The sequence below is a fragment of the Microcebus murinus genome, unplaced genomic scaffold (genome assembly GCF_040939455.1).
Source record: "Microcebus murinus isolate Inina unplaced genomic scaffold, M.murinus_Inina_mat1.0 scaf075_hap2_Mmur4.0, whole genome shotgun sequence".
In the NCBI taxonomy this organism is placed as follows: Eukaryota; Metazoa; Chordata; class Mammalia; order Primates; family Cheirogaleidae; genus Microcebus; species Microcebus murinus.
In genome coordinates this window covers 1-21204 of record NW_027439021.1, presented here as the reverse complement: position 1 = coordinate 21204, position 21204 = coordinate 1, and the positions used below count along the sequence as shown (strand labels likewise).

The 21204-nt window shown below is 61.5% G+C and overlaps 10 non-coding genes across 10 annotated transcripts; all 10 read right to left on the bottom strand.

Annotated features, from left to right (window-relative positions):
* Positions 1-217: 217 nt before the first annotated feature.
* On the bottom strand, positions 218-336 carry LOC142869397 (5S ribosomal RNA). The gene has a single exon (XR_012918026.1). It is a non-coding gene; the product is annotated as a 5S ribosomal RNA (ribosomal RNA).
* A 2081-nt stretch (positions 337-2417) lies between these two features.
* LOC142869396 (5S ribosomal RNA) lies at positions 2418-2536 on the bottom strand. The gene has a single exon (XR_012918025.1). It is a non-coding gene; the product is annotated as a 5S ribosomal RNA (ribosomal RNA).
* A 2110-nt stretch (positions 2537-4646) lies between these two features.
* LOC142869395 (5S ribosomal RNA) lies at positions 4647-4765 on the bottom strand. Its single transcript, XR_012918024.1, has one exon. It is a non-coding gene; the product is annotated as a 5S ribosomal RNA (ribosomal RNA).
* A 2110-nt stretch (positions 4766-6875) lies between these two features.
* LOC142869394 (5S ribosomal RNA) lies at positions 6876-6994 on the bottom strand. The gene has a single exon (XR_012918023.1). It is a non-coding gene; the product is annotated as a 5S ribosomal RNA (ribosomal RNA).
* A 2110-nt stretch (positions 6995-9104) lies between these two features.
* LOC142869393 (5S ribosomal RNA) lies at positions 9105-9223 on the bottom strand. The gene has a single exon (XR_012918022.1). It is a non-coding gene; the product is annotated as a 5S ribosomal RNA (ribosomal RNA).
* Positions 9224-11333: 2110 nt separating this feature from the next.
* Positions 11334-11452, bottom strand: LOC142869417 (5S ribosomal RNA). Its single transcript, XR_012918045.1, has one exon. It is a non-coding gene; the product is annotated as a 5S ribosomal RNA (ribosomal RNA).
* Positions 11453-13562: 2110 nt separating this feature from the next.
* Positions 13563-13681, bottom strand: LOC142869416 (5S ribosomal RNA). Its single transcript, XR_012918044.1, has one exon. It is a non-coding gene; the product is annotated as a 5S ribosomal RNA (ribosomal RNA).
* A 2109-nt stretch (positions 13682-15790) lies between these two features.
* On the bottom strand, positions 15791-15909 carry LOC142869415 (5S ribosomal RNA). The gene has a single exon (XR_012918043.1). It is a non-coding gene; the product is annotated as a 5S ribosomal RNA (ribosomal RNA).
* A 2109-nt stretch (positions 15910-18018) lies between these two features.
* LOC142869404 (5S ribosomal RNA) lies at positions 18019-18137 on the bottom strand. Its single transcript, XR_012918032.1, has one exon. It is a non-coding gene; the product is annotated as a 5S ribosomal RNA (ribosomal RNA).
* Positions 18138-20246: 2109 nt separating this feature from the next.
* Positions 20247-20365, bottom strand: LOC142869392 (5S ribosomal RNA). The gene has a single exon (XR_012918021.1). It is a non-coding gene; the product is annotated as a 5S ribosomal RNA (ribosomal RNA).
* Between the last annotated feature and the right edge of the window lie 839 nt (positions 20366-21204).

The window sequence follows — 21204 nt, the reverse complement described above, 5'->3', positions numbered from 1 at the left end:
ACAGAGCAGACCTTTGGTCTGAGACCTGACAGTCCAGGTGCCACGCCTGCTGCCGCGTGGCGGCGGTGTCGCTGCTCGGGACAAGAGGAGGCCCCACGGAGCAGGCTGGGGCGCCAGGCACCGTGACGGGGGCTGAGGGTGGGGGTGACTCCCGGGCCCGCCGCCGCCGCCGCCGCCGGGCTCCCAGAAGGGGGACAGAACAGAAAAAAAAAAAAAAAGCCTACGGCACCCGGTATTCCCAGGCGGTCTCCCATCCAAGTACTAACCAGGCCCGACCCTGCTTAGCTTCCGAGATCAGACGAGATCGGGCGCGTTCAGGGTGGTGTGGCCGTAGACGGTGGAGGGCGCCCGTGCCCCGCTCAAGAAGCCGAGCCTCTCTGCGCTTCCCCGCGCCTCCTCCCGCCCCAGGCCCCGCGCCGAAGCTGACCCGCGCGTGGCCGGGACGGGCCTGTTAAGTTCTCTGGCCAGCCGGGTCCCGCGGGCTCCTCGGGACGGTGGTGCCGTGTGGGGCGGGGTGGGGGGCTGTCCACGCACGCACACACACACACACACACACAAGATGCGCCTCCACTTGTGGACCCGCCAAGGTGGAGACGTTCCAGCCCCCCTCCTCTCCTGGCCTCGCCTCCCTCACCTACACGCCCCCCACCCCCAGCGCGCCGCTGCTGACTGCGCATGCGCGGGCGCTCGCCCTTTGAAGCCAGGGGCCGCCCTCCCCCACAACCCCTTTCAGCTGCGCCCCCGCCCTGCGTGTGGGCTGCCGCCTATCCGCCCGCCCGGGCCAGGGCTGGGGCACAGCGCATGGGGGAGGGGAGCGAGTGTAGGGGCGCCTCTCGGGACGTGTGCCATGCGTGGGGTGCGGTGGGGTGGTTTCGGGGGCGCTGAAGAAATCAGTCCCCTCCATCTCCTACCTCTGGAAAACCCCCAAGCCCTTGCAGAACTGCCGGCACCGCTACCGTGGGGGCCGGGACCCCACTCTGTGTCGTCCTGTGGCCCAGTCCAAGGGGCCTGGGCCTGGCCGGGGGTGGATTGGACCCCGACCACCCTGGGGTGTGGGCTTGCTAAAAATCGGCGATTAGATATTGGATTCGAGGTTCATTGAGGTCATTTCACTAAGGAATGCACCGTAAAGACTTTCCTAATACATTTGTGAGGGTGGCAACAGAGAGAGGATTTTCAAGCTGGCAGAATAGGCGAGGAAAGGCTGAGGAAATTCCCAAACCCAGGAAGGAAGACTTTCTCGAAATGGAAGACAGAAACGAGCAAACAGCTGCTCCTAAGAGAAAGTACCCTGAGCAGGTTCACCCGTGGGTCGCGAGCGGCATTCAGCAGAGCGAGGCCCGCACTCTATGCGAAAGACACCTGCGCTCGGGTGTCTGTGGCGGCACAATTCACAATTGCAAAGATGTGGAAGCGACCCGGTTGCCCATCGATCCATGAGTGGATTAATAAAATGTGGTGCCTGACAACCACGGAGTGCTATTCAGCTATGAGAGACAGCGGTGAGAGGGCACCTCTCGTGTTCTCCTGGCCGGAGCTGGAACCCGTCCCGGTAAGCCAAGTAAGTATCCCAAGAATGGACACGCGAGCACCACGTGCGCGCGCTCACCAGCAAATTGGCACGAACTGGTGGACACCTTATGGACATAGAGGAATCACCTTCATCCGGTGGGGGGAGCGGATGGGCATACACATCCATCAGGACTGGGGTGGGTGCGCACCAACTGGGGGATGGGCACGCTCCAAGCTCTGACTCGAGGGGGGAGGCGGGGAAAGGGCGATGTACCTGACCTTGACATTGGTACCCCCACAATACGCTGGAAAAACACGAGAGACAAATGAATAAGAAAACAGGGGGGAGGGGGGCACCGGCAATACATGCAGCCTTAATACTTGTACTCCCATAACCTGCTTGAAAAGAGAGAGAAAAGAAAATGCAATAATAGAGATAAGGGACATTTTTTAAAAAACTGAATCCGAAAAGAAGAGTAAAATGAGGCCTGTCCAGCAGGTCTGGGTGTGACTCCGGATCCCCCAACATGCGGTGCCACCACCAGAGATTCCTGCGTGTAGCCCATAGAACCCCAAAAGCAACGGGACGAGTTCTGGTCACATGCTCCCTCAAAATGACATCCTGGCCTTCTTCTGGAACTCCCTCCCCTCCCAGACTCTCAAGGTTTCCTCCAGCGTGTGGGTTCCCACAGAGCAGACCTTTGGTCTGAGACCTGACAGTCCAGGTGCCACGCCTGCTGCCGCGTGGCGGCGGTGTCGCTGCTCGGGACAAGAGGAGGCCCCACGGAGCAGGCTGGGGCGCCAGGCACCGTGACGGGGGCTGAGGGTGGGGGTGACTCCCGGGCCCGCCGCCGCCGCCGCCGCCGGGCTCCCAGAAGGGGGACAGAACAGAAAAAAAAAAAAAAAGCCTACGGCACCCGGTATTCCCAGGCGGTCTCCCATCCAAGTACTAACCAGGCCCGACCCTGCTTAGCTTCCGAGATCAGACGAGATCGGGCGCGTTCAGGGTGGTGTGGCCGTAGACGGTGGAGGGCGCCCGTGCCCCGCTCAAGAAGCCGAGCCTCTCTGCGCTTCCCCGCGCCTCCTCCCGCCCCAGGCCCCGCGCCGAAGCTGACCCGCGCGTGGCCGGGACGGGCCTGTTAAGTTCTCTGGCCAGCCGGGTCCCGCGGGCTCCTCGGGACGGTGGTGCCGTGTGGGGCGGGGTGGGGGGCTGTCCACGCACGCACACACACACACACACACACAAGATGCGCCTCCACTTGTGGACCCGCCAAGGTGGAGACGTTCCAGCCCCCCTCCTCTCCTGGCCTCGCCTCCCTCACCTACCCGCCCCCCACCCCCAGCGCGCCGCTGCTGACTGCGCATGCGCGGGCGCTCGCCCTTTGAAGCCAGGGGCCGCCCTCCCCCACAACCCCTTTCAGCTGCGCCCCCGCCCTGCGTGTGGGCTGCCGCCTATCCGCCCGCCCGGGCCAGGGCTGGGGCACAGCGCATGGGGGAGGGGAGCGAGTGTAGGGGCGCCTCTCGGGACGTGTGCCATGCGTGGGGTGCGGTGGGGTGGTTTCGGGGGCGCTGAAGAAATCAGTCCCCTCCATCTCCTACCTCTGGAAAACCCCCAAGCCCTTGCAGAACTGCCGGCACCGCTACCGTGGGGGCCGGGACCCCACTCTGTGTCGTCCTGTGGCCCAGTCCAAGGGGCCTGGGCCTGGCCGGGGGTGGATTGGACCCCGACCACCCTGGGGTGTGGGCTTGCTAAAAATCGGCGATTAGATATTGGATTCGAGGTTCATTGAGGTCATTTCACTAAGGAATGCACCGTAAAGACTTTCCTAATACATTTGTGAGGGTGGCAACAGAGAGAGGATTTTCAAGCTGGCAGAATAGGCGAGGAAAGGCTGAGGAAATTCCCAAACCCAGGAAGGAAGACTTTCTCGAAATGGAAGACAGAAACGAGCAAACAGAAACACCGGTAGCCCGCCCGGATCAGAGTCTGCTCCTAAGAGAAAGTACCCTGAGCAGGTTCACCCGTGGGTCGCGAGCGGCATTCAGCAGAGCGAGGCCCGCACTCTATGCGAAAGACACCTGCGCTCGGGTGTCTGTGGCGGCACAATTCACAATTGCAAAGATGTGGAAGCGACCCGGTTGCCCATCGATCCATGAGTGGATTAATAAAATGTGGTGCCTGACAACCACGGAGTGCTATTCAGCTATGAGAGACAGCGGTGAGAGGGCACCTCTCGTGTTCTCCTGGCCGGAGCTGGAACCCGTCCCGGTAAGCCAAGTAAGTATCCCAAGAATGGACACGCGAGCACCACGTGCGCGCGCTCACCAGCAAATTGGCACGAACTGGTGGACACCTTATGGACATAGAGGAATCACCTTCATCCGGTGGGGGGAGCGGATGGGCATACACATCCATCAGGACTGGGGTGGGTGCGCACCAACTGGGGGATGGGCACGCTCCAAGCTCTGACTCGAGGGGGGAGGCGGGGAAAGGGCGATGTACCTGACCTTGACATTGGTACCCCCACAATACGCTGGAAAAACACGAGAGACAAATGAATAAGAAAACAGGGGGGAGGGGGGCACCGGCAATACATGCAGCCTTAATACTTGTACTCCCATAACCTGCTTGAAAAGAGAGAGAAAAGAAAATGCAATAATAGAGATAAGGGACATTTTTTAAAAAACTGAATCCGAAAAGAAGAGTAAAATGAGGCCTGTCCAGCAGGTCTGGGTGTGACTCCGGATCCCCCAACATGCGGTGCCACCACCAGAGATTCCTGCGTGTAGCCCATAGAACCCCAAAAGCAACGGGACGAGTTCTGGTCACATGCTCCCTCAAAATGACATCCTGGCCTTCTTCTGGAACTCCCTCCCCTCCCAGACTCTCAAGGTTTCCTCCAGCGTGTGGGTTCCCACAGAGCAGACCTTTGGTCTGAGACCTGACAGTCCAGGTGCCACGCCTGCTGCCGCGTGGCGGCGGTGTCGCTGCTCGGGACAAGAGGAGGCCCCACGGAGCAGGCTGGGGCGCCAGGCACCGTGACGGGGGCTGAGGGTGGGGGTGACTCCCGGGCCCGCCGCCGCCGCCGCCGCCGGGCTCCCAGAAGGGGGACAGAACAGAAAAAAAAAAAAAAAGCCTACGGCACCCGGTATTCCCAGGCGGTCTCCCATCCAAGTACTAACCAGGCCCGACCCTGCTTAGCTTCCGAGATCAGACGAGATCGGGCGCGTTCAGGGTGGTGTGGCCGTAGACGGTGGAGGGCGCCCGTGCCCCGCTCAAGAAGCCGAGCCTCTCTGCGCTTCCCCGCGCCTCCTCCCGCCCCAGGCCCCGCGCCGAAGCTGACCCGCGCGTGGCCGGGACGGGCCTGTTAAGTTCTCTGGCCAGCCGGGTCCCGCGGGCTCCTCGGGACGGTGGTGCCGTGTGGGGCGGGGTGGGGGGCTGTCCACGCACGCACACACACACACACACACACAAGATGCGCCTCCACTTGTGGACCCGCCAAGGTGGAGACGTTCCAGCCCCCCTCCTCTCCTGGCCTCGCCTCCCTCACCTACCCGCCCCCCACCCCCAGCGCGCCGCTGCTGACTGCGCATGCGCGGGCGCTCGCCCTTTGAAGCCAGGGGCCGCCCTCCCCCACAACCCCTTTCAGCTGCGCCCCCGCCCTGCGTGTGGGCTGCCGCCTATCCGCCCGCCCGGGCCAGGGCTGGGGCACAGCGCATGGGGGAGGGGAGCGAGTGTAGGGGCGCCTCTCGGGACGTGTGCCATGCGTGGGGTGCGGTGGGGTGGTTTCGGGGGCGCTGAAGAAATCAGTCCCCTCCATCTCCTACCTCTGGAAAACCCCCAAGCCCTTGCAGAACTGCCGGCACCGCTACCGTGGGGGCCGGGACCCCACTCTGTGTCGTCCTGTGGCCCAGTCCAAGGGGCCTGGGCCTGGCCGGGGGTGGATTGGACCCCGACCACCCTGGGGTGTGGGCTTGCTAAAAATCGGCGATTAGATATTGGATTCGAGGTTCATTGAGGTCATTTCACTAAGGAATGCACCGTAAAGACTTTCCTAATACATTTGTGAGGGTGGCAACAGAGAGAGGATTTTCAAGCTGGCAGAATAGGCGAGGAAAGGCTGAGGAAATTCCCAAACCCAGGAAGGAAGACTTTCTCGAAATGGAAGACAGAAACGAGCAAACAGAAACACCGGTAGCCCGCCCGGATCAGAGTCTGCTCCTAAGAGAAAGTACCCTGAGCAGGTTCACCCGTGGGTCGCGAGCGGCATTCAGCAGAGCGAGGCCCGCACTCTATGCGAAAGACACCTGCGCTCGGGTGTCTGTGGCGGCACAATTCACAATTGCAAAGATGTGGAAGCGACCCGGTTGCCCATCGATCCATGAGTGGATTAATAAAATGTGGTGCCTGACAACCACGGAGTGCTATTCAGCTATGAGAGACAGCGGTGAGAGGGCACCTCTCGTGTTCTCCTGGCCGGAGCTGGAACCCGTCCCGGTAAGCCAAGTAAGTATCCCAAGAATGGACACGCGAGCACCACGTGCGCGCGCTCACCAGCAAATTGGCACGAACTGGTGGACACCTTATGGACATAGAGGAATCACCTTCATCCGGTGGGGGGAGCGGATGGGCATACACATCCATCAGGACTGGGGTGGGTGCGCACCAACTGGGGGATGGGCACGCTCCAAGCTCTGACTCGAGGGGGGAGGCGGGGAAAGGGCGATGTACCTGACCTTGACATTGGTACCCCCACAATACGCTGGAAAAACACGAGAGACAAATGAATAAGAAAACAGGGGGGAGGGGGGCACCGGCAATACATGCAGCCTTAATACTTGTACTCCCATAACCTGCTTGAAAAGAGAGAGAAAAGAAAATGCAATAATAGAGATAAGGGACATTTTTTAAAAAACTGAATCCGAAAAGAAGAGTAAAATGAGGCCTGTCCAGCAGGTCTGGGTGTGACTCCGGATCCCCCAACATGCGGTGCCACCACCAGAGATTCCTGCGTGTAGCCCATAGAACCCCAAAAGCAACGGGACGAGTTCTGGTCACATGCTCCCTCAAAATGACATCCTGGCCTTCTTCTGGAACTCCCTCCCCTCCCAGACTCTCAAGGTTTCCTCCAGCGTGTGGGTTCCCACAGAGCAGACCTTTGGTCTGAGACCTGACAGTCCAGGTGCCACGCCTGCTGCCGCGTGGCGGCGGTGTCGCTGCTCGGGACAAGAGGAGGCCCCACGGAGCAGGCTGGGGCGCCAGGCACCGTGACGGGGGCTGAGGGTGGGGGTGACTCCCGGGCCCGCCGCCGCCGCCGCCGCCGGGCTCCCAGAAGGGGGACAGAACAGAAAAAAAAAAAAAAAGCCTACGGCACCCGGTATTCCCAGGCGGTCTCCCATCCAAGTACTAACCAGGCCCGACCCTGCTTAGCTTCCGAGATCAGACGAGATCGGGCGCGTTCAGGGTGGTGTGGCCGTAGACGGTGGAGGGCGCCCGTGCCCCGCTCAAGAAGCCGAGCCTCTCTGCGCTTCCCCGCGCCTCCTCCCGCCCCAGGCCCCGCGCCGAAGCTGACCCGCGCGTGGCCGGGACGGGCCTGTTAAGTTCTCTGGCCAGCCGGGTCCCGCGGGCTCCTCGGGACGGTGGTGCCGTGTGGGGCGGGGTGGGGGGCTGTCCACGCACGCACACACACACACACACACACAAGATGCGCCTCCACTTGTGGACCCGCCAAGGTGGAGACGTTCCAGCCCCCCTCCTCTCCTGGCCTCGCCTCCCTCACCTACCCGCCCCCCACCCCCAGCGCGCCGCTGCTGACTGCGCATGCGCGGGCGCTCGCCCTTTGAAGCCAGGGGCCGCCCTCCCCCACAACCCCTTTCAGCTGCGCCCCCGCCCTGCGTGTGGGCTGCCGCCTATCCGCCCGCCCGGGCCAGGGCTGGGGCACAGCGCATGGGGGAGGGGAGCGAGTGTAGGGGCGCCTCTCGGGACGTGTGCCATGCGTGGGGTGCGGTGGGGTGGTTTCGGGGGCGCTGAAGAAATCAGTCCCCTCCATCTCCTACCTCTGGAAAACCCCCAAGCCCTTGCAGAACTGCCGGCACCGCTACCGTGGGGGCCGGGACCCCACTCTGTGTCGTCCTGTGGCCCAGTCCAAGGGGCCTGGGCCTGGCCGGGGGTGGATTGGACCCCGACCACCCTGGGGTGTGGGCTTGCTAAAAATCGGCGATTAGATATTGGATTCGAGGTTCATTGAGGTCATTTCACTAAGGAATGCACCGTAAAGACTTTCCTAATACATTTGTGAGGGTGGCAACAGAGAGAGGATTTTCAAGCTGGCAGAATAGGCGAGGAAAGGCTGAGGAAATTCCCAAACCCAGGAAGGAAGACTTTCTCGAAATGGAAGACAGAAACGAGCAAACAGAAACACCGGTAGCCCGCCCGGATCAGAGTCTGCTCCTAAGAGAAAGTACCCTGAGCAGGTTCACCCGTGGGTCGCGAGCGGCATTCAGCAGAGCGAGGCCCGCACTCTATGCGAAAGACACCTGCGCTCGGGTGTCTGTGGCGGCACAATTCACAATTGCAAAGATGTGGAAGCGACCCGGTTGCCCATCGATCCATGAGTGGATTAATAAAATGTGGTGCCTGACAACCACGGAGTGCTATTCAGCTATGAGAGACAGCGGTGAGAGGGCACCTCTCGTGTTCTCCTGGCCGGAGCTGGAACCCGTCCCGGTAAGCCAAGTAAGTATCCCAAGAATGGACACGCGAGCACCACGTGCGCGCGCTCACCAGCAAATTGGCACGAACTGGTGGACACCTTATGGACATAGAGGAATCACCTTCATCCGGTGGGGGGAGCGGATGGGCATACACATCCATCAGGACTGGGGTGGGTGCGCACCAACTGGGGGATGGGCACGCTCCAAGCTCTGACTCGAGGGGGGAGGCGGGGAAAGGGCGATGTACCTGACCTTGACATTGGTACCCCCACAATACGCTGGAAAAACACGAGAGACAAATGAATAAGAAAACAGGGGCGAGGGGGGCACCGGCAATACATGCAGCCTTAATACTTGTACTCCCATAACCTGCTTGAAAAGAGAGAGAAAAGAAAATGCAATAATAGAGATAAGGGACATTTTTTAAAAAACTGAATCCGAAAAGAAGAGTAAAATGAGGCCTGTCCAGCAGGTCTGGGTGTGACTCCGGATCCCCCAACATGCGGTGCCACCACCAGAGATTCCTGCGTGTAGCCCATAGAACCCCAAAAGCAACGGGACGAGTTCTGGTCACATGCTCCCTCAAAATGACATCCTGGCCTTCTTCTGGAACTCCCTCCCCTCCCAGACTCTCAAGGTTTCCTCCAGCGTGTGGGTTCCCACAGAGCAGACCTTTGGTCTGAGACCTGACAGTCCAGGTGCCACGCCTGCTGCCGCGTGGCGGCGGTGTCGCTGCTCGGGACAAGAGGAGGCCCCACGGAGCAGGCTGGGGCGCCAGGCACCGTGACGGGGGCTGAGGGTGGGGGTGACTCCCGGGCCCGCCGCCGCCGCCGCCGCCGGGCTCCCAGAAGGGGGACAGAACAGAAAAAAAAAAAAAAAGCCTACGGCACCCGGTATTCCCAGGCGGTCTCCCATCCAAGTACTAACCAGGCCCGACCCTGCTTAGCTTCCGAGATCAGACGAGATCGGGCGCGTTCAGGGTGGTGTGGCCGTAGACGGTGGAGGGCGCCCGTGCCCCGCTCAAGAAGCCGAGCCTCTCTGCGCTTCCCCGCGCCTCCTCCCGCCCCAGGCCCCGCGCCGAAGCTGACCCGCGCGTGGCCGGGACGGGCCTGTTAAGTTCTCTGGCCAGCCGGGTCCCGCGGGCTCCTCGGGACGGTGGTGCCGTGTGGGGCGGGGTGGGGGGCTGTCCACGCACGCACACACACACACACACACACAAGATGCGCCTCCACTTGTGGACCCGCCAAGGTGGAGACGTTCCAGCCCCCCTCCTCTCCTGGCCTCGCCTCCCTCACCTACCCGCCCCCCACCCCCAGCGCGCCGCTGCTGACTGCGCATGCGCGGGCGCTCGCCCTTTGAAGCCAGGGGCCGCCCTCCCCCACAACCCCTTTCAGCTGCGCCCCCGCCCTGCGTGTGGGCTGCCGCCTATCCGCCCGCCCGGGCCAGGGCTGGGGCACAGCGCATGGGGGAGGGGAGCGAGTGTAGGGGCGCCTCTCGGGACGTGTGCCATGCGTGGGGTGCGGTGGGGTGGTTTCGGGGGCGCTGAAGAAATCAGTCCCCTCCATCTCCTACCTCTGGAAAACCCCCAAGCCCTTGCAGAACTGCCGGCACCGCTACCGTGGGGGCCGGGACCCCACTCTGTGTCGTCCTGTGGCCCAGTCCAAGGGGCCTGGGCCTGGCCGGGGGTGGATTGGACCCCGACCACCCTGGGGTGTGGGCTTGCTAAAAATCGGCGATTAGATATTGGATTCGAGGTTCATTGAGGTCATTTCACTAAGGAATGCACCGTAAAGACTTTCCTAATACATTTGTGAGGGTGGCAACAGAGAGAGGATTTTCAAGCTGGCAGAATAGGCGAGGAAAGGCTGAGGAAATTCCCAAACCCAGGAAGGAAGACTTTCTCGAAATGGAAGACAGAAACGAGCAAACAGAAACACCGGTAGCCCGCCCGGATCAGAGTCTGCTCCTAAGAGAAAGTACCCTGAGCAGGTTCACCCGTGGGTCGCGAGCGGCATTCAGCAGAGCGAGGCCCGCACTCTATGCGAAAGACACCTGCGCTCGGGTGTCTGTGGCGGCACAATTCACAATTGCAAAGATGTGGAAGCGACCCGGTTGCCCATCGATCCATGAGTGGATTAATAAAATGTGGTGCCTGACAACCACGGAGTGCTATTCAGCTATGAGAGACAGCGGTGAGAGGGCACCTCTCGTGTTCTCCTGGCCGGAGCTGGAACCCGTCCCGGTAAGCCAAGTAAGTATCCCAAGAATGGACACGCGAGCACCACGTGCGCGCGCTCACCAGCAAATTGGCACGAACTGGTGGACACCTTATGGACATAGAGGAATCACCTTCATCCGGTGGGGGGAGCGGATGGGCATACACATCCATCAGGACTGGGGTGGGTGCGCACCAACTGGGGGATGGGCACGCTCCAAGCTCTGACTCGAGGGGGGAGGCGGGGAAAGGGCGATGTACCTGACCTTGACATTGGTACCCCCACAATACGCTGGAAAAACACGAGAGACAAATGAATAAGAAAACAGGGGCGAGGGGGGCACCGGCAATACATGCAGCCTTAATACTTGTACTCCCATAACCTGCTTGAAAAGAGAGAGAAAAGAAAATGCAATAATAGAGATAAGGGACATTTTTTAAAAAACTGAATCCGAAAAGAAGAGTAAAATGAGGCCTGTCCAGCAGGTCTGGGTGTGACTCCGGATCCCCCAACATGCGGTGCCACCACCAGAGATTCCTGCGTGTAGCCCATAGAACCCCAAAAGCAACGGGACGAGTTCTGGTCACATGCTCCCTCAAAATGACATCCTGGCCTTCTTCTGGAACTCCCTCCCCTCCCAGACTCTCAAGGTTTCCTCCAGCGTGTGGGTTCCCACAGAGCAGACCTTTGGTCTGAGACCTGACAGTCCAGGTGCCACGCCTGCTGCCGCGTGGCGGCGGTGTCGCTGCTCGGGACAAGAGGAGGCCCCACGGAGCAGGCTGGGGCGCCAGGCACCGTGACGGGGGCTGAGGGTGGGGGTGACTCCCGGGCCCGCCGCCGCCGCCGCCGCCGGGCTCCCAGAAGGGGGACAGAACAGAAAAAAAAAAAAAAAGCCTACGGCACCCGGTATTCCCAGGCGGTCTCCCATCCAAGTACTAACCAGGCCCGACCCTGCTTAGCTTCCGAGATCAGACGAGATCGGGCGCGTTCAGGGTGGTGTGGCCGTAGACGGTGGAGGGCGCCCGTGCCCCGCTCAAGAAGCCGAGCCTCTCTGCGCTTCCCCGCGCCTCCTCCCGCCCCAGGCCCCGCGCCGAAGCTGACCCGCGCGTGGCCGGGACGGGCCTGTTAAGTTCTCTGGCCAGCCGGGTCCCGCGGGCTCCTCGGGACGGTGGTGCCGTGTGGGGCGGGGTGGGGGGCTGTCCACGCACGCACACACACACACACACACACAAGATGCGCCTCCACTTGTGGACCCGCCAAGGTGGAGACGTTCCAGCCCCCCTCCTCTCCTGGCCTCGCCTCCCTCACCTACCCGCCCCCCACCCCCAGCGCGCCGCTGCTGACTGCGCATGCGCGGGCGCTCGCCCTTTGAAGCCAGGGGCCGCCCTCCCCCACAACCCCTTTCAGCTGCGCCCCCGCCCTGCGTGTGGGCTGCCGCCTATCCGCCCGCCCGGGCCAGGGCTGGGGCACAGCGCATGGGGGAGGGGAGCGAGTGTAGGGGCGCCTCTCGGGACGTGTGCCATGCGTGGGGTGCGGTGGGGTGGTTTCGGGGGCGCTGAAGAAATCAGTCCCCTCCATCTCCTACCTCTGGAAAACCCCCAAGCCCTTGCAGAACTGCCGGCACCGCTACCGTGGGGGCCGGGACCCCACTCTGTGTCGTCCTGTGGCCCAGTCCAAGGGGCCTGGGCCTGGCCGGGGGTGGATTGGACCCCGACCACCCTGGGGTGTGGGCTTGCTAAAAATCGGCGATTAGATATTGGATTCGAGGTTCATTGAGGTCATTTCACTAAGGAATGCACCGTAAAGACTTTCCTAATACATTTGTGAGGGTGGCAACAGAGAGAGGATTTTCAAGCTGGCAGAATAGGCGAGGAAAGGCTGAGGAAATTCCCAAACCCAGGAAGGAAGACTTTCTCGAAATGGAAGACAGAAACGAGCAAACAGAAACACCGGTAGCCCGCCCGGATCAGAGTCTGCTCCTAAGAGAAAGTACCCTGAGCAGGTTCACCCGTGGGTCGCGAGCGGCATTCAGCAGAGCGAGGCCCGCACTCTATGCGAAAGACACCTGCGCTCGGGTGTCTGTGGCGGCACAATTCACAATTGCAAAGATGTGGAAGCGACCCGGTTGCCCATCGATCCATGAGTGGATTAATAAAATGTGGTGCCTGACAACCACGGAGTGCTATTCAGCTATGAGAGACAGCGGTGAGAGGGCACCTCTCGTGTTCTCCTGGCCGGAGCTGGAACCCGTCCCGGTAAGCCAAGTAAGTATCCCAAGAATGGACACGCGAGCACCACGTGCGCGCGCTCACCAGCAAATTGGCACGAACTGGTGGACACCTTATGGACATAGAGGAATCACCTTCATCCGGTGGGGGGAGCGGATGGGCATACACATCCATCAGGACTGGGGTGGGTGCGCACCAACTGGGGGATGGGCACGCTCCAAGCTCTGACTCGAGGGGGGAGGCGGGGAAAGGGCGATGTACCTGACCTTGACATTGGTACCCCCACAATACGCTGGAAAAACACGAGAGACAAATGAATAAGAAAACAGGGGGGAGGGGGGCACCGGCAATACATGCAGCCTTAATACTTGTACTCCCATAACCTGCTTGAAAAGAGAGAGAAAAGAAAATGCAATAATAGAGATAAGGGACATTTTTTAAAAAACTGAATCCGAAAAGAAGAGTAAAATGAGGCCTGTCCAGCAGGTCTGGGTGTGACTCCGGATCCCCCAACATGCGGTGCCACCACCAGAGATTCCTGCGTGTAGCCCATAGAACCCCAAAAGCAACGGGACGAGTTCTGGTCACATGCTCCCTCAAAATGACATCCTGGCCTTCTTCTGGAACTCCCTCCCCTCCCAGACTCTCAAGGTTTCCTCCAGCGTGTGGGTTCCCACAGAGCAGACCTTTGGTCTGAGACCTGACAGTCCAGGTGCCACGCCTGCTGCCGCGTGGCGGCGGTGTCGCTGCTCGGGACAAGAGGAGGCCCCACGGAGCAGGCTGGGGCGCCAGGCACCGTGACGGGGGCTGAGGGTGGGGGTGACTCCCGGGCCCGCCGCCGCCGCCGCCGCCGGGCTCCCAGAAGGGGGACAGAACAGAAAAAAAAAAAAAAAGCCTACGGCACCCGGTATTCCCAGGCGGTCTCCCATCCAAGTACTAACCAGGCCCGACCCTGCTTAGCTTCCGAGATCAGACGAGATCGGGCGCGTTCAGGGTGGTGTGGCCGTAGACGGTGGAGGGCGCCCGTGCCCCGCTCAAGAAGCCGAGCCTCTCTGCGCTTCCCCGCGCCTCCTCCCGCCCCAGGCCCCGCGCCGAAGCTGACCCGCGCGTGGCCGGGACGGGCCTGTTAAGTTCTCTGGCCAGCCGGGTCCCGCGGGCTCCTCGGGACGGTGGTGCCGTGTGGGGCGGGGTGGGGGGCTGTCCACGCACGCACACACACACACACACACACAAGATGCGCCTCCACTTGTGGACCCGCCAAGGTGGAGACGTTCCAGCCCCCCTCCTCTCCTGGCCTCGCCTCCCTCACCTACCCGCCCCCCACCCCCAGCGCGCCGCTGCTGACTGCGCATGCGCGGGCGCTCGCCCTTTGAAGCCAGGGGCCGCCCTCCCCCACAACCCCTTTCAGCTGCGCCCCCGCCCTGCGTGTGGGCTGCCGCCTATCCGCCCGCCCGGGCCAGGGCTGGGGCACAGCGCATGGGGGAGGGGAGCGAGTGTAGGGGCGCCTCTCGGGACGTGTGCCATGCGTGGGGTGCGGTGGGGTGGTTTCGGGGGCGCTGAAGAAATCAGTCCCCTCCATCTCCTACCTCTGGAAAACCCCCAAGCCCTTGCAGAACTGCCGGCACCGCTACCGTGGGGGCCGGGACCCCACTCTGTGTCGTCCTGTGGCCCAGTCCAAGGGGCCTGGGCCTGGCCGGGGGTGGATTGGACCCCGACCACCCTGGGGTGTGGGCTTGCTAAAAATCGGCGATTAGATATTGGATTCGAGGTTCATTGAGGTCATTTCACTAAGGAATGCACCGTAAAGACTTTCCTAATACATTTGTGAGGGTGGCAACAGAGAGAGGATTTTCAAGCTGGCAGAATAGGCGAGGAAAGGCTGAGGAAATTCCCAAACCCAGGAAGGAAGACTTTCTCGAAATGGAAGACAGAAACGAGCAAACAGAAACACCGGTAGCCCGCCCGGATCAGAGTCTGCTCCTAAGAGAAAGTACCCTGAGCAGGTTCACCCGTGGGTCGCGAGCGGCATTCAGCAGAGCGAGGCCCGCACTCTATGCGAAAGACACCTGCGCTCGGGTGTCTGTGGCGGCACAATTCACAATTGCAAAGATGTGGAAGCGACCCGGTTGCCCATCGATCCATGAGTGGATTAATAAAATGTGGTGCCTGACAACCACGGAGTGCTATTCAGCTATGAGAGACAGCGGTGAGAGGGCACCTCTCGTGTTCTCCTGGCCGGAGCTGGAACCCGTCCCGGTAAGCCAAGTAAGTATCCCAAGAATGGACACGCGAGCACCACGTGCGCGCGCTCACCAGCAAATTGGCACGAACTGGTGGACACCTTATGGACATAGAGGAATCACCTTCATCCGGTGGGGGGAGCGGATGGGCATACACATCCATCAGGACTGGGGTGGGTGCGCACCAACTGGGGGATGGGCACGCTCCAAGCTCTGACTCGAGGGGGGAGGCGGGGAAAGGGCGATGTACCTGACCTTGACATTGGTACCCCCACAATACGCTGGAAAAACACGAGAGACAAATGAATAAGAAAACAGGGGGGAGGGGGGCACCGGCAATACATGCAGCCTTAATACTTGTACTCCCATAACCTGCTTGAAAAGAGAGAGAAAAGAAAATGCAATAATAGAGATAAGGGACATTTTTTAAAAAACTGAATCCGAAAAGAAGAGTAAAATGAGGCCTGTCCAGCAGGTCTGGGTGTGACTCCGGATCCCCCAACATGCGGTGCCACCACCAGAGATTCCTGCGTGTAGCCCATAGAACCCCAAAAGCAACGGGACGAGTTCTGGTCACATGCTCCCTCAAAATGACATCCTGGCCTTCTTCTGGAACTCCCTCCCCTCCCAGACTCTCAAGGTTTCCTCCAGCGTGTGGGTTCCCACAGAGCAGACCTTTGGTCTGAGACCTGACAGTCCAGGTGCCACGCCTGCTGCCGCGTGGCGGCGGTGTCGCTGCTCGGGACAAGAGGAGGCCCCACGGAGCAGGCTGGGGCGCCAGGCACCGTGACGGGGGCTGAGGGTGGGGGTGACTCCCGGGCCCGCCGCCGCCGCCGCCGCCGGGCTCCCAGAAGGGGGACAGAACAGAAAAAAAAAAAAAAGCCTACGGCACCCGGTATTCCCAGGCGGTCTCCCATCCAAGTACTAACCAGGCCCGACCCTGCTTAGCTTCCGAGATCAGACGAGATCGGGCGCGTTCAGGGTGGTGTGGCCGTAGACGGTGGAGGGCGCCCGTGCCCCGCTCAAGAAGCCGAGCCTCTCTGCGCTTCCCCGCGCCTCCTCCCGCCCCAGGCCCCGCGCCGAAGCTGACCCGCGCGTGGCCGGGACGGGCCTGTTAAGTTCTCTGGCCAGCCGGGTCCCGCGGGCTCCTCGGGACGGTGGTGCCGTGTGGGGCGGGGTGGGGGGCTGTCCACGCACGCACACACACACACACACACACAAGATGCGCCTCCACTTGTGGACCCGCCAAGGTGGAGACGTTCCAGCCCCCCTCCTCTCCTGGCCTCGCCTCCCTCACCTACCCGCCCCCCACCCCCAGCGCGCCGCTGCTGACTGCGCATGCGCGGGCGCTCGCCCTTTGAAGCCAGGGGCCGCCCTCCCCCACAACCCCTTTCAGCTGCGCCCCCGCCCTGCGTGTGGGCTGCCGCCTATCCGCCCGCCCGGGCCAGGGCTGGGGCACAGCGCATGGGGGAGGGGAGCGAGTGTAGGGGCGCCTCTCGGGACGTGTGCCATGCGTGGGGTGCGGTGGGGTGGTTTCGGGGGCGCTGAAGAAATCAGTCCCCTCCATCTCCTACCTCTGGAAAACCCCCAAGCCCTTGCAGAACTGCCGGCACCGCTACCGTGGGGGCCGGGACCCCACTCTGTGTCGTCCTGTGGCCCAGTCCAAGGGGCCTGGGCCTGGCCGGGGGTGGATTGGACCCCGACCACCCTGGGGTGTGGGCTTGCTAAAAATCGGCGATTAGATATTGGATTCGAGGTTCATTGAGGTCATTTCACTAAGGAATGCACCGTAAAGACTTTCCTAATACATTTGTGAGGGTGGCAACAGAGAGAGGATTTTCAAGCTGGCAGAATAGGCGAGGAAAGGCTGAGGAAATTCCCAAACCCAGGAAGGAAGACTTTCTCGAAATGGAAGACAGAAACGAGCAAACAGAAACACCGGTAGCCCGCCCGGATCAGAGTCTGCTCCTAAGAGAAAGTACCCTGAGCAGGTTCACCCGTGGGTCGCGAGCGGCATTCAGCAGAGCGAGGCCCGCACTCTATGCGAAAGACACCTGCGCTCGGGTGTCTGTGGCGGCACAATTCACAATTGCAAAGATGTGGAAGCGACCCGGTTGCCCATCGATCCATGAGTGGATTAATAAAATGTGGTGCCTGACAACCACGGAGTGCTATTCAGCTATGAGAGACAGCGGTGAGAGGGCACCTCTCGTGTTCTCCTGGCCGGAGCTGGAACCCGTCCCGGTAAGCCAAGTAAGTATCCCAAGAATGGACACGCGAGCACCACGTGCGCGCGCTCACCAGCAAATTGGCACGAACTGGTGGACACCTTATGGACATAGAGGAATCACCTTCATCCGGTGGGGGGAGCGGATGGGCATACACATCCATCAGGACTGGGGTGGGTGCGCACCAACTGGGGGATGGGCACGCTCCAAGCTCTGACTCGAGGGGGGAGGCGGGGAAAGGGCGATGTACCTGACCTTGACATTGGTACCCCCACAATACGCTGGAAAAACACGAGAGACAAATGAATAAGAAAACAGGGGGGAGGGGGGCACCGGCAATACATGCAGCCTTAATACTTGTACTCCCATAACCTGCTTGAAAAGAGAGAGAAAAGAAAATGCAATAATAGAGATAAGGGACATTTTTTAAAAAACTGAATCCGAAAAGAAGAGTAAAATGAGGCCTGTCCAGCAGGTCTGGGTGTGACTCCGGATCCCCCAACATGCGGTGCCACCACCAGAGATTCCTGCGTGTAGCCCATAGAACCCCAAAAGCAACGGGACGAGTTCTGGTCACATGCTCCCTCAAAATGACATCCTGGCCTTCTTCTGGAACTCCCTCCCCTCCCAGACTCTCAAGGTTTCCTCCAGCGTGTGGGTTCCCACAGAGCAGACCTTTGGTCTGAGACCTGACAGTCCAGGTGCCACGCCTGCTGCCGCGTGGCGGCGGTGTCGCTGCTCGGGACAAGAGGAGGCCCCACGGAGCAGGCTGGGGCGCCAGGCACCGTGACGGGGGCTGAGGGTGGGGGTGACTCCCGGGCCCGCCGCCGCCGCCGCCGCCGGGCTCCCAGAAGGGGGACAGAACAGAAAAAAAAAAAAAAGCCTACGGCACCCGGTATTCCCAGGCGGTCTCCCATCCAAGTACTAACCAGGCCCGACCCTGCTTAGCTTCCGAGATCAGACGAGATCGGGCGCGTTCAGGGTGGTGTGGCCGTAGACGGTGGAGGGCGCCCGTGCCCCGCTCAAGAAGCCGAGCCTCTCTGCGCTTCCCCGCGCCTCCTCCCGCCCCAGGCCCCGCGCCGAAGCTGACCCGCGCGTGGCCGGGACGGGCCTGTTAAGTTCTCTGGCCAGCCGGGTCCCGCGGGCTCCTCGGGACGGTGGTGCCGTGTGGGGCGGGGTGGGGGGCTGTCCACGCACGCACACACACACACACACACACAAGATGCGCCTCCACTTGTGGACCCGCCAAGGTGGAGACGTTCCAGCCCCCCTCCTCTCCTGGCCTCGCCTCCCTCACCTACACGCCCCCCACCCCCAGCGCGCCGCTGCTGACTGCGCATGCGCGGGCGCTCGCCCTTTGAAGCCAGGGGCCGCCCTCCCCCACAACCCCTTTCAGCTGCGCCCCCGCCCTGCGTGTGGGCTGCCGCCTATCCGCCCGCCCGGGCCAGGGCTGGGGCACAGCGCATGGGGGAGGGGAGCGAGTGTAGGGGCGCCTCTCGGGACGTGTGCCATGCGTGGGGTGCGGTGGGGTGGTTTCGGGGGCGCTGAAGAAATCAGTCCCCTCCATCTCCTACCTCTGGAAAACCCCCAAGCCCTTGCAGAACTGCCGGCACCGCTACCGTGGGGGCCGGGACCCCACTCTGTGTCGTCCTGTGGCCCAGTCCAAGGGGCCTGGGCCTGGCCGGGGGTGGATTGGACCCCGACCACCCTGGGGTGTGGGCTTGCTAAAAATCGGCGATTAGATATTGGATTCGAGGTTCATTGAGGTCATTTCACTAAGGAATGCACCGTAAAGACTTTCCTAATACATTTGTGAGGGTGGCAACAGAGAGAGGATTTTCAAGCTGGCAGAATAGGCGAGGAAAGGCTGAGGAAATTCCCAAACCCAGGAAGGAAGACTTTCTCGAAATGGAAGACAGAAACGAGCAAACAGAAACACCGGTAGCCCGCCCGGATCAGAGTCTGCTCCTAAGAGAAAGTACCCTGAGCAGGTTCACCCGTGGGTCGCGAGCGGCATTCAGCAGAGCGAGGCCCGCACTCTATGCGAAAGACACCTGCGCTCGGGTGTCTGTGGCGGCACAATTCACAATTGCAAAGATGTGGAAGCGACCCGGTTGCCCATCGATCCATGAGTGGATTAATAAAATGTGGTGCCTGACAACCACGGAGTGCTATTCAGCTATGAGAGACAGCGGTGAGAGGGCACCTCTCGTGTTCTCCTGGCCGGAGCTGGAACCCGTCCCGGTAAGCCAAGTAAGTATCCCAAGAATGGACACGCGAGCACCACGTGCGCGCGCTCACCAGCAAATTGGCACGAACTGGTGGACACCTTATGGACATAGAGGAATCACCTTCATCCGGTGGGGGGAGCGGATGGGCATACACATCCATCAGGACTGGGGTGGGTGCGCACCAACTGGGGGATGGGCACGCTCCAAGCTCTGACTCGAGGGGGGAGGCGGGGAAAGGGCGATGTACCTGACCTTGACATTGGTACCCCCACAATACGCTGGAAAAACACGAGAGACAAATGAATAAGAAAACAGGGGGGAGGGGGGCACCGGCAATACATGCAGCCTTAATACTTGTACTCCCATAACCTGCTTGAAAAGAGAGAGAAAAGAAAATGCAATAATAGAGATAAGGGACATTTTTTAAAAAACTGAATCCGAAAAGAAGAGTAAAATGAGGCCTGTCCAGCAGGTCTGGGTGTGACTCCGGATCCCCCAACATGCGGTGCCACCACCAGAGATTCCTGCGTGTAGCCCATAGAACCCCAAAAGCAACGGGACGAGTTCTGGTCACATGCTCCCTCAAAATGACATCCTGGCCTTCTTCTGGAACTCCCTCCCCTCCCAGACTCTCAAGGTTTCCTCCAGCGTGTGGGTTCCCACAGAGCAGACCTTTGGTCTGAGACCTGACAGTCCAGGTGCCACGCCTGCTGCCGCGTGGCGGCGGTGTCGCTGCTCGGGACAAGAGGAGGCCCCACGGAGCAGGCTGGGGCGCCAGGCACCGTGACGGGGGCTGAGGGTGGGGGTGACTCCCGGGCCCGCCGCCGCCGCCGCCGCCGGGCTCCCAGAAGGGGGACAGAACAGAAAAAAAAAAAAAAGCCTACGGCACCCGGTATTCCCAGGCGGTCTCCCATCCAAGTACTAACCAGGCCCGACCCTGCTTAGCTTCCGAGATCAGACGAGATCGGGCGCGTTCAGGGTGGTGTGGCCGTAGACGGTGGAGGGCGCCCGTGCCCCGCTCAAGAAGCCGAGCCTCTCTGCGCTTCCCCGCGCCTCCTCCCGCCCCAGGCCCCGCGCCGAAGCTGACCCGCGCGTGGCCGGGACGGGCCTGTTAAGTTCTCTGGCCAGCCGGGTCCCGCGGGCTCCTCGGGACGGTGGTGCCGTGTGGGGCGGGGTGGGGGGCTGTCCACGCACGCACACACACACACACACACACAAGATGCGCCTCCACTTGTGGACCCGCCAAGGTGGAGACGTTCCAGCCCCCCTCCTCTCCTGGCCTCGCCTCCCTCACCTACACGCCCCCCACCCCCAGCGCGCCGCTGCTGACTGCGCATGCGCGGGCGCTCGCCCTTTGAAGCCAGGGGCCGCCCTCCCCCACAACCCCTTTCAGCTGCGCCCCCGCCCTGCGTGTGGGCTGCCGCCTATCCGCCCGCCCGGGCCAGGGCTGGGGCACAGCGCATGGGGGAGGGGAGCGAGTGTAGGGGCGCCTCTCGGGACGTGTGCCATGCGTGGGGTGCGGTGGGGTGGTTTCGGGGGCGCTGAAGAAATCAGTCCCCTCCATCTCCTACCTCTGGAAAACCCCCAAGCCCTTGCAGAACTGCCGGCACCGCTACCGTGGGGGCCGGGACCCCACTCTGTGTCGTCCTGTGGCCCAGTCCAAGGGGCCTGGGCCTGGCCGGGGGTGGATTGGACCCCGACCACCCTGGGGTGTGGGCTTGCTAAAAATCGGCGATTAGATATTGGATTCGAGGTTCATTGAGGTCATTTCACTAAGGAATGCACCGTAAAGACTTTCCTAATACATTTGTGAGGGTGGCAACAGAGAGAGGATT